The sequence below is a fragment of the Mytilus edulis genome, chromosome 2 (genome assembly GCF_963676685.1).
Source record: "Mytilus edulis chromosome 2, xbMytEdul2.2, whole genome shotgun sequence".
In the NCBI taxonomy this organism is placed as follows: domain Eukaryota; kingdom Metazoa; phylum Mollusca; class Bivalvia; order Mytilida; family Mytilidae; genus Mytilus; species Mytilus edulis.
In genome coordinates this window covers 24915857-24924516 of record NC_092345.1, presented here as the reverse complement: position 1 = coordinate 24924516, position 8660 = coordinate 24915857, and positions in this window count along the sequence as shown.

Genomic DNA, 8660 nt, shown 5'->3' with positions numbered 1-8660 from the left:
TTTACTTACTGACTGAACTAAGTCGAAATTCTTAGAGAAAAGGATTATACACATTCCCAGCGCGATATAGCTTTTTTGTGCTGATGCGGCCTAAAGCTATCAAAAATCAATAAATCAATCAATCGTACGGTTGCTGATAACTGCTTACAACCGCCTACCGTATTTTTTTTCATTATACCAGTATAATATTAAATTAAAATTATCAATGTTCTATGCAAATGCGGTAAGGTCAGATTAACTTGGCCAGAAAGACATGTACCCATACTCCAAACAAATTTGACACAATAGTTATAGCGAAAGGGATAAGGACTTGACCATTCAAACTCAACCTTGTTTACTGATCCCTGAAATGAGGTCAAGTCAGGTAAACCATGTATGACCGACATATAGACCCTACAAGGATATCAAGAATTAGTAATCACATAGAGATATCCTAGAACTCATGATAAAACAGATGCAAATGATACAAAAGAGACATTCAAATACACAAGTGAGACATTCACATAAGGAAAGTTTTTCCAGAGGTCAGTAAATCATGAAAATGAGACCAAGGAAAGAAATTATATGACAGACGGGAACTCCGTAACACAATGGATATAAATTGCAAGAGTATGATAATCCGATTCCTCTACCCTCTTATATATTTTAAAGGGTAAAATCACAAAAATACTGAACTCCGAGGAAAATTCAAAATGAAAAGTCCTTAGTCAAATGGCAAAATCAAATGATTAGTCTCATCAAACGAATGGACAACAACTGTCATATTTCTGAGTTGGTACAGGCATTTTCAAATGTAGAAGATGGTGGATAGAACCTGGTTTTATAGCACTATACCTCTCACTGGTAAGACAGTCTCATAAAATTTCATTATATTGACAACGATGCGTGAAGAAAATGTCACAAATAGGGAAACAACAGCAACACGAACCCTCCTTAAACCTGGGGGTGATTACATGTGCTCCGGAATGGTAAGCAGATCATGTTCCACATGTTGCACCTTTCGTGTTGCTCATGTTATTTCAAATCCGGTAAATAGTCTAACTCGGTAGGTCACATTCGTGACAAGTGAAGCGGATGGTAGTTACAACATAAGGAACATATCCGATATAATCTGTATTTTTTACGAATACTCCATAACGGTCAACCAACTATTGATAGCGTCCGTAAAATTTACGAAGTGATGACTTCAACTTCACCATTTGGAACTCTTGGTTTAAAAATGAAATGGTCACAATTGGGAAGCTGGAATCATCACGTTTGTCGTAAAGTTTTGTTTTCAACCGACCCTCATAGTCAATGTCTAGATATAAGTACTAATCAAATAAAGTATACAAATAGTTTACGGTGATACCACCTCCATTATCAGAATGTATGTTGTATGTCTAGCTATTTGCGACTTGCTTCGAAGGCCACTTAAAAATGAACAACTGATATAAGCTCTCTCTTACCTACACTTGGTCGTTGGGTTTCGAACTAAACAGAAGAAAACAAAATACAATAGTGACTGCTAGCTAAGGCAATTAGTTTTATGTTGTTTCAATCTGATAAAATTCGGATCTTTATTAAATCGCGTGCTAGTACTCGTATATATAAGCTCATATGCGGATAACGAATAAAGAGATCTGTATTTGAAATTGATGTTGTCACAACCCTGTTTTTGTAGACAAAATTCATGTCAATTGTAAGCCAACTTATGCTCAATAAGGTATATCAGTATAAGATGAAGTGTTTAACCTGTTTCTAATTGTCATTTTGGTTTTATAACAGTGACGGACAACCCTCCCACTTTTTCACAATATGCAGTTTTTCTCATTTTCAAAGAGCAAAGATATATTCAGAATGCTAATTCATTCCATTATACGTTAATAATACATCAGCTGTGAAACGTACATTTGTATGTTTTATACACTCACCAAAAGAAAACTGGATTTCCCCCCAGAAAAATCATTACGAACACTTTCTATCAAAAGACGGGAGAAAACAAATGTTAATATCTAAAAAGATTAATTATATCGAATCTTATAAAATTCATTAACTTGGCACTCTACTTATATTTTAATTCACAAAAAATGAGACTCGGGACAACAAGGTATTTTGCATTAAAGAATACACGTTTTGAAAATGTAACAGCTTATTAATCAGATACAGAAGAAATTGGCTTTGCACTTTAGTTGTTATAAATTCAAGGTGATGACATTGTGTTTCTCTTCTTTTACTTTATTTGTGCTCATGCTTTTCCTATTGGTCGTATGAGTCTTTACGTGAATCAGTATTAATGCACCAAGCTGGCGTATTTTTGGTCTTGAGTGCTCCTTGTGCAGGTGGTTCCAGAATTGCAATTAGGGCACAAGACGTGATAACATAGTTGTATTCAGCTGGAGATCCCCCGAAACACAAAAAATATATATTTTGCATTAAAAGTAATTCCGTAAATTTAAAATAGATATAAGAAGATGTGTGGTATGAGTGCCAAAGGCAAAACTCTCCATCCAAGTCACAATTTGATAAAGTAAACTAAGTACGATCTTCAACACGGAGCCTAGGCTCACACCGAACAGCAAGCTATAAAGGCCCCAAATCGTTACTAGTGAAACGGGAAAACCAACGGTCAAATCTATATAAAAAACGAGAACCGGGAAACACTTACGAACCACATACGACAACCACTGAGCATCAGGTTACTATTTTAGGACATATGCAAACAAATAAATAAAATAAAACGAATACATTTGATGGATGACACAATGTAAATACAGAATTCAATATGATAAGGGGTGAAATGTTAAACAATTTCAGATAAACAACCATAACCTTGAACCAAATGCTACCAAATAGAATACTTTACACAGGTAGATAAAGTGCAGTCAAGAATTACGGAAATATTCGTTTCATAGTACGAGAACAAAAGTGAAAAACTCAAAGTCATATCAAACACTTATCAATGTTGGTATATACTAAATTAGAAAAACAAGATATAGCACTACATAAGCGAACATTAGATAACAAAAAAGCATTACAAATTGTATCAACAGGTCGAATTAACACGAAAGTACGATTTAAGCGTACTCCCAGTTACTGTAAGCTAGTTAAAGGCCAAACCCAAATTAAAATAAAAAGAGACTAAAATCAACTAAAACACATCCAAGGGATTTAGTATTTTAACGTCATTGACAGTCAAAGAAGACATGCCTTTAGGCTATTTATTCGTTTTTCAAATTCTTTTTAAGCAGTTGATATTATCAAACTACTAAAAAGATACAAAGCAAAAAGTGAAAACAAAAATGAGGATGAGAGGGGGCCAGGATCATCGACCTGATAATAAAATAAACGGAAGCAATATTACATGTATAAGATATGTTGATATGTGTCCATATATACTTTTTACATGAAAACAATAATTTATATACCCTTTCCCGGAGAAGATTTTGATACCATCACTGGAACAAATACCTAATGCCAAGACTACACCACATATAAAAGCAAGTATTGACCACTTATGCTGCTTTATTCTAATCAACATGTCACTGGTAGACACAGGTTCTTTTTCTGAGTCCATCTGCAGAAGTAAAATAAGCAATACACGAATAAAAAAATATGGAATGTTGGTACATACTTTTTACACAGAAATTTATCATTGATTCTGAAAGAATACTAAGTTAAACTGTATGTTGTTAGTTTTAATTACGTCAATCGTCACAAAAAAAGAGGGACGAAAGATACAAGAAGGACAGTCAAATTCATAAATCGAAAATAAACTGACAACGCAATGGCTAAAAATGAAAGAAGACAAACGGACAAACAATAGACTGAAGAATAAGTAACACGTAGGAATGCACCTAAATATTCTGAGTCAGGCGGTACAAAGAGACCCCATAAAAGCAAGAAACATGGTCATGTAATTGTAAGTATACTTAAATTAAAGAACCATGGATTCAAACTATTCACTTCTCCTGGTAGACCTTTTTCTAATGTTCATATCAGTCTAAGTCCATCATACACTTGTAAAAACAAAAAGAACAAATAGATGTTTTTAAAATTTAACATACAGATATATTAATGACGTTCCTTCCATTAACAATCCAAACTTCCCTGATTGGGTACTATTAATATATCATGCCAAACAATAGTATTATGAAACCACAAATATAGCCCCCTCCGCATAATTTCTTGATATTCAACTCGAATTTTACAATAAGGTTCATCGCAATAACCACACTTATTACCAACGAGACGAATTAAATTCGAAATCATATTTTTTCTCACCTTAGCACCAATATAATATTCCTCACGTACGAAAAATGCGTTTTACGACACCTACGATATTTAAGAGCTTGAATTTACTACGTTTATTCTACTCATACTTGTGTAAAACGTCATCAGTGTCTGAGTAAAAACATAATGAGCAAGGGTTTGTCAAGAAACATCTGTTTTTTTTTCTAAAGTGCATTGGAAAGTTCCTAGACTTAATAAATAAATATTCCGTGTCTATTACAGAAATGATACAAGATGTTCATGAATCGTAGATTCTACATGCTTATTTACATAAACAAAAGAAAAACATGTCCAATCGTTTTACGATTTTGACATTATTGTTTTTTTTTATATCTACACAGGCTCATTACATACGTAACGTATCTGCATTCTAATAAGATAAAAAGCCGATTAAAACCTCACTTGTAATCATATTATGACAATATAGTTTATTTTTCGTAGTGACAAGATGGATATATTTTTTGAATTCAGTGAAATGAAAACTATGCACATGGTTTCCGGCCAAAAATTATCATGAACAAAGACATTTTAATATCAAAAATATTTTTCCTATCAGCATTTCCAATTTCACAATATAAATGAACAAACACGATATATGTTTACCTTGCATATGCTTGGACATTTTTATAACCGGTTTCAAAAATGTAATTTTCCGGTTTACAGTTTTAGTAATATTGATTTTGCAGTTATAAGCGTAGTACCAATACGTAATAGCAATACTCTTATGAGGTTTTCAGACGATCGGAGAAAAAATATAGAATGAAAGAAACGGAACTCCGATCTTTATTACAAAAGATTTAACGTTGGACATTACGTTTTAACGTAAATATGGGATACTTAAGTGTAAAAGTTTAAGTATTCTAAATATCGGTTCCGATTTTTTATGAATTTCTTATCTATTGTGATGAATTCAACCAGAAATCACTATATTTTAATCGAAAAGACGTGTCCACGTTTTAATTTTTATGATAAAACAAAATTGATCAAAACAAAATCATGCACAATGTCATTGCAAGACTCGTGGATACTGATTCATTGACTTTTAAAATAATACACCAGCTATATATAGAGTTTATTTTGACAAATTGACTTTAGCGAAATCTTTATTCAAAATTCCTATTTTACAAATATTTCAATAAAAACAATCAAATGTTAATGCTTTGTCTAAGCCCCTGCTACATGTAATGCCCCTTTATTTAAGGTGACAATAGTTTACACAGACGATCCTGTTTAATGTACTTGTTTGGCTTTATAACTATTTTGATCTGAGCGTCTCTGATGAATCTTATGTAGACGAAACGCGCGTCTGGCGTATTAAATTATAATCCTGGTACCTTTTATAAATGTGACCTACCGAATTAGACTATTTACCGGATTTGATATCTCATAAGCAACACGACGGGTGCCACATGTGGAGCAGGATATGCTTATCCTTCCGGAGTACCTGAGATCACCCCTAGATTTTGGTAGGGTTCGTGTTGTTTGTTCTTTATTTTTTTATGAAGAATCATGTGTACTATTGTTTGTCTGTTTGTCCTTTTCATTTTACCCATGGTGTTGTCAGTTTATTTTCGATTTATGAGTTTGACTGCCCCTCTGGTATCTTTCGTCCTTCTTTAATAATAATTTCAGCACTGGGTCGATGTCACTGCTTATGGACGTTTCGTCACCGAGGGTATAATCAGCCCAGTAGTCAGCACTTCGGTGTTGACATGAATATCAATTATATGGTCATTTTTATAAATTTCCTGTTACAAAATTTTGAATTTTTCGAAAGACTAAGGATTTTCTTCTCCTAGGAATAGATTACATGAGCCGTATGACACAACTTTTTGGAATTTCGGGTCCTTAATGCTCCTCTACTTTGTACTTGTTTGGCTTTAGAACTATTTTTATCTGCGCGTCAGTGATGAGTCTTATGTAGACGAAACGTGCGTCTGGCGTATTAAACTATAATCCTTGTTACTTTGATAACAAATATCATAGCAAAAAACAAAAATCTGAGAAAATCGCTGGAACTTCAAAAAGAGCAAATCCAGGAGAACAGACAGGGCACGAGTATCTCTCTTATAATACACCTCCTCTCATGCGAATTCACACTAAGTAAAAATGTGCAAATGTATTAAAATTATATTAAATGTGTACCTTTACCTCAGATTGCTCAAAGAAAATCACTCCAATCACACACAAAGATTGCCTCAAATTTTACAGAAATAAATTAAATTGAAAAAGAACTTATTTGAATTTCACGAAATGTATAAAAAAAACAAGTTTACAAATCAAAGGCCTAATGGTGAAAGGAATCGAACACACATAACATACTTATGAACTTTAGCTAAACCCGTTATATAATTGACGAGTTAGAAAGATGAAAGCAATCACGCATTGGTAATTAATTAAATGTTTCTACATGTAATATAGACCAAATATTAAACAGTTAAGGTAGCAATAAACAGTTAGGAAAAAATACTAAAATTTGCCCTTATGAATTTTACCATCCCCTTTTCATTGCTTTCTTGCAATATCAAGCTTACTGTTTGTGTTATATCTGGGCATATGTATGTAATCAGAATCTTCCATAGATTTTATATCCAGTATATAAAATGGAAAAATATAATTTCTTTTTGGTGTATCCATGGCAACAATCTGCATTTATTTGTTATAAAATATTGCAAAAAGGGGGGGAAAGATGTCATATATTTCCCCACAATTTGGCTAAAAGTAGAATTTCAATCGCTTGAAGTAATACCTTTTCTGAAACTGTGTACATATATCATTCAGCAAATCCAATGATAATCATATGTCTTTCATCTCATTTTTTTGTAAAATTGCGTCAAAAACTTCGCGTAGAAAAAGAGTGTTTGTAAACAGTACAGTAATTTCTGGACTGATGGCCGGTCTAGCTATGAAAATACGGATTGTCAAACAGAAAACAGCCCATAAAACATGTAAAAAATAATCTTGATGAACTTATAAACCATCTTTGAAGGCTAAATTAGCACTCATCTGTCTAAAAATGAATTTTATTACACAATAACTTTCCTATTTTAAAAATCCACAGGGGCCAAAATGCGAAACTAAACTCCTAACTGTGTATTGCTACCTTAATAGTAAATATTTTTTTCAAATTCTCCCTTTTAACTTATTTTCTGAGTTCTGCTAGCTAATACGAGTAAAATGGCCTTTTATTTTTGAAAATTGGTTGAGTAATGAATATTTTATGAAGGTTAGCAGTTGACACTGAAACGCGACAAAAACTGATTTTAAAGAAAGGTGCCAAGTCAAAGTGTAAATCTTGTCTCTACCTCAATTTTTAGCCAAATCTTAAAAACTGTACCTCTTTTGTCAGTTTTTTAATGTTGAATATCTTAATAAGGTCTCTGATGATGCAACATTGTATAAAATTTAGCAATTTCAAGCATAAAAATGTTAATCTTTATGCTTATTGCATACCAAAGACTTGATTAAAAAACTTGGTGATAGGGAATCAATTTCTTACATCTGATTTAACTATACATTTAATATATGCCAAAATGTAACATGAAATCTTGATAAAAACAATAATTTGATATATTCGCAAGAAAAAACCCAACGCGTTCAATACTTAGGCTACTACATGCAGCCCAATCCATCAGAAGCAAAAGTTAAGCCGATAGAGTACAAATATAAGCCTTGTGTCAAAATGTCTAATTTTGGTTGCTAAGGACTGTAAACAATAAAATTGACATATATTGTCATTCTTAAACACTCAATTTACTCAGAAATTGATTAAGAATCTAAATATCAATAGATTTGTGGCATGAAAAGTCTTAAATTATACAATTCTGAGCTTGGTAAGTATGCCATAAGGTAGCAATAAACAGTTAGGAAAAAATACTAAAATTTGCCCTTATGAATTTTACCATCCCCTTTTCATTGCTTTCTTGCAATATCAAGCTTACTGTTTGTGTTATATATGGGCATATGTATGTAATCAGAATCTTCCATAGATTTTATATCCAGTATATAAAATGGAAAAATATAATTTCTTTTTGGTGTATCCATGGCAACAATCTGCATTTATTTGTTATAAAATATTGCAAAAAGGGGGGGGGGGAAAGATGTCATATATTTCCCCACAATTTGGCTAAAAGTAGAATTTCAATCGCTTGAAGTAATACCTTTTCTGAAACTGTGTACATATATCATTCAGCAAATCCAATGATAATCATATGTCTTTCATCTCATTTTTTTGTAAAATTGCGTCAAAAACTTCGCGTAGAAAAAGAGTGTTTGTAAACAGTACAGTAATTTCTGGACTGATGGCCGGTCTAGCTATGAAAATACGGATTGTCAAACAGAAAACAGCCCATAAAACATGTAAAAAATAATCTTGATGAACTTATAAA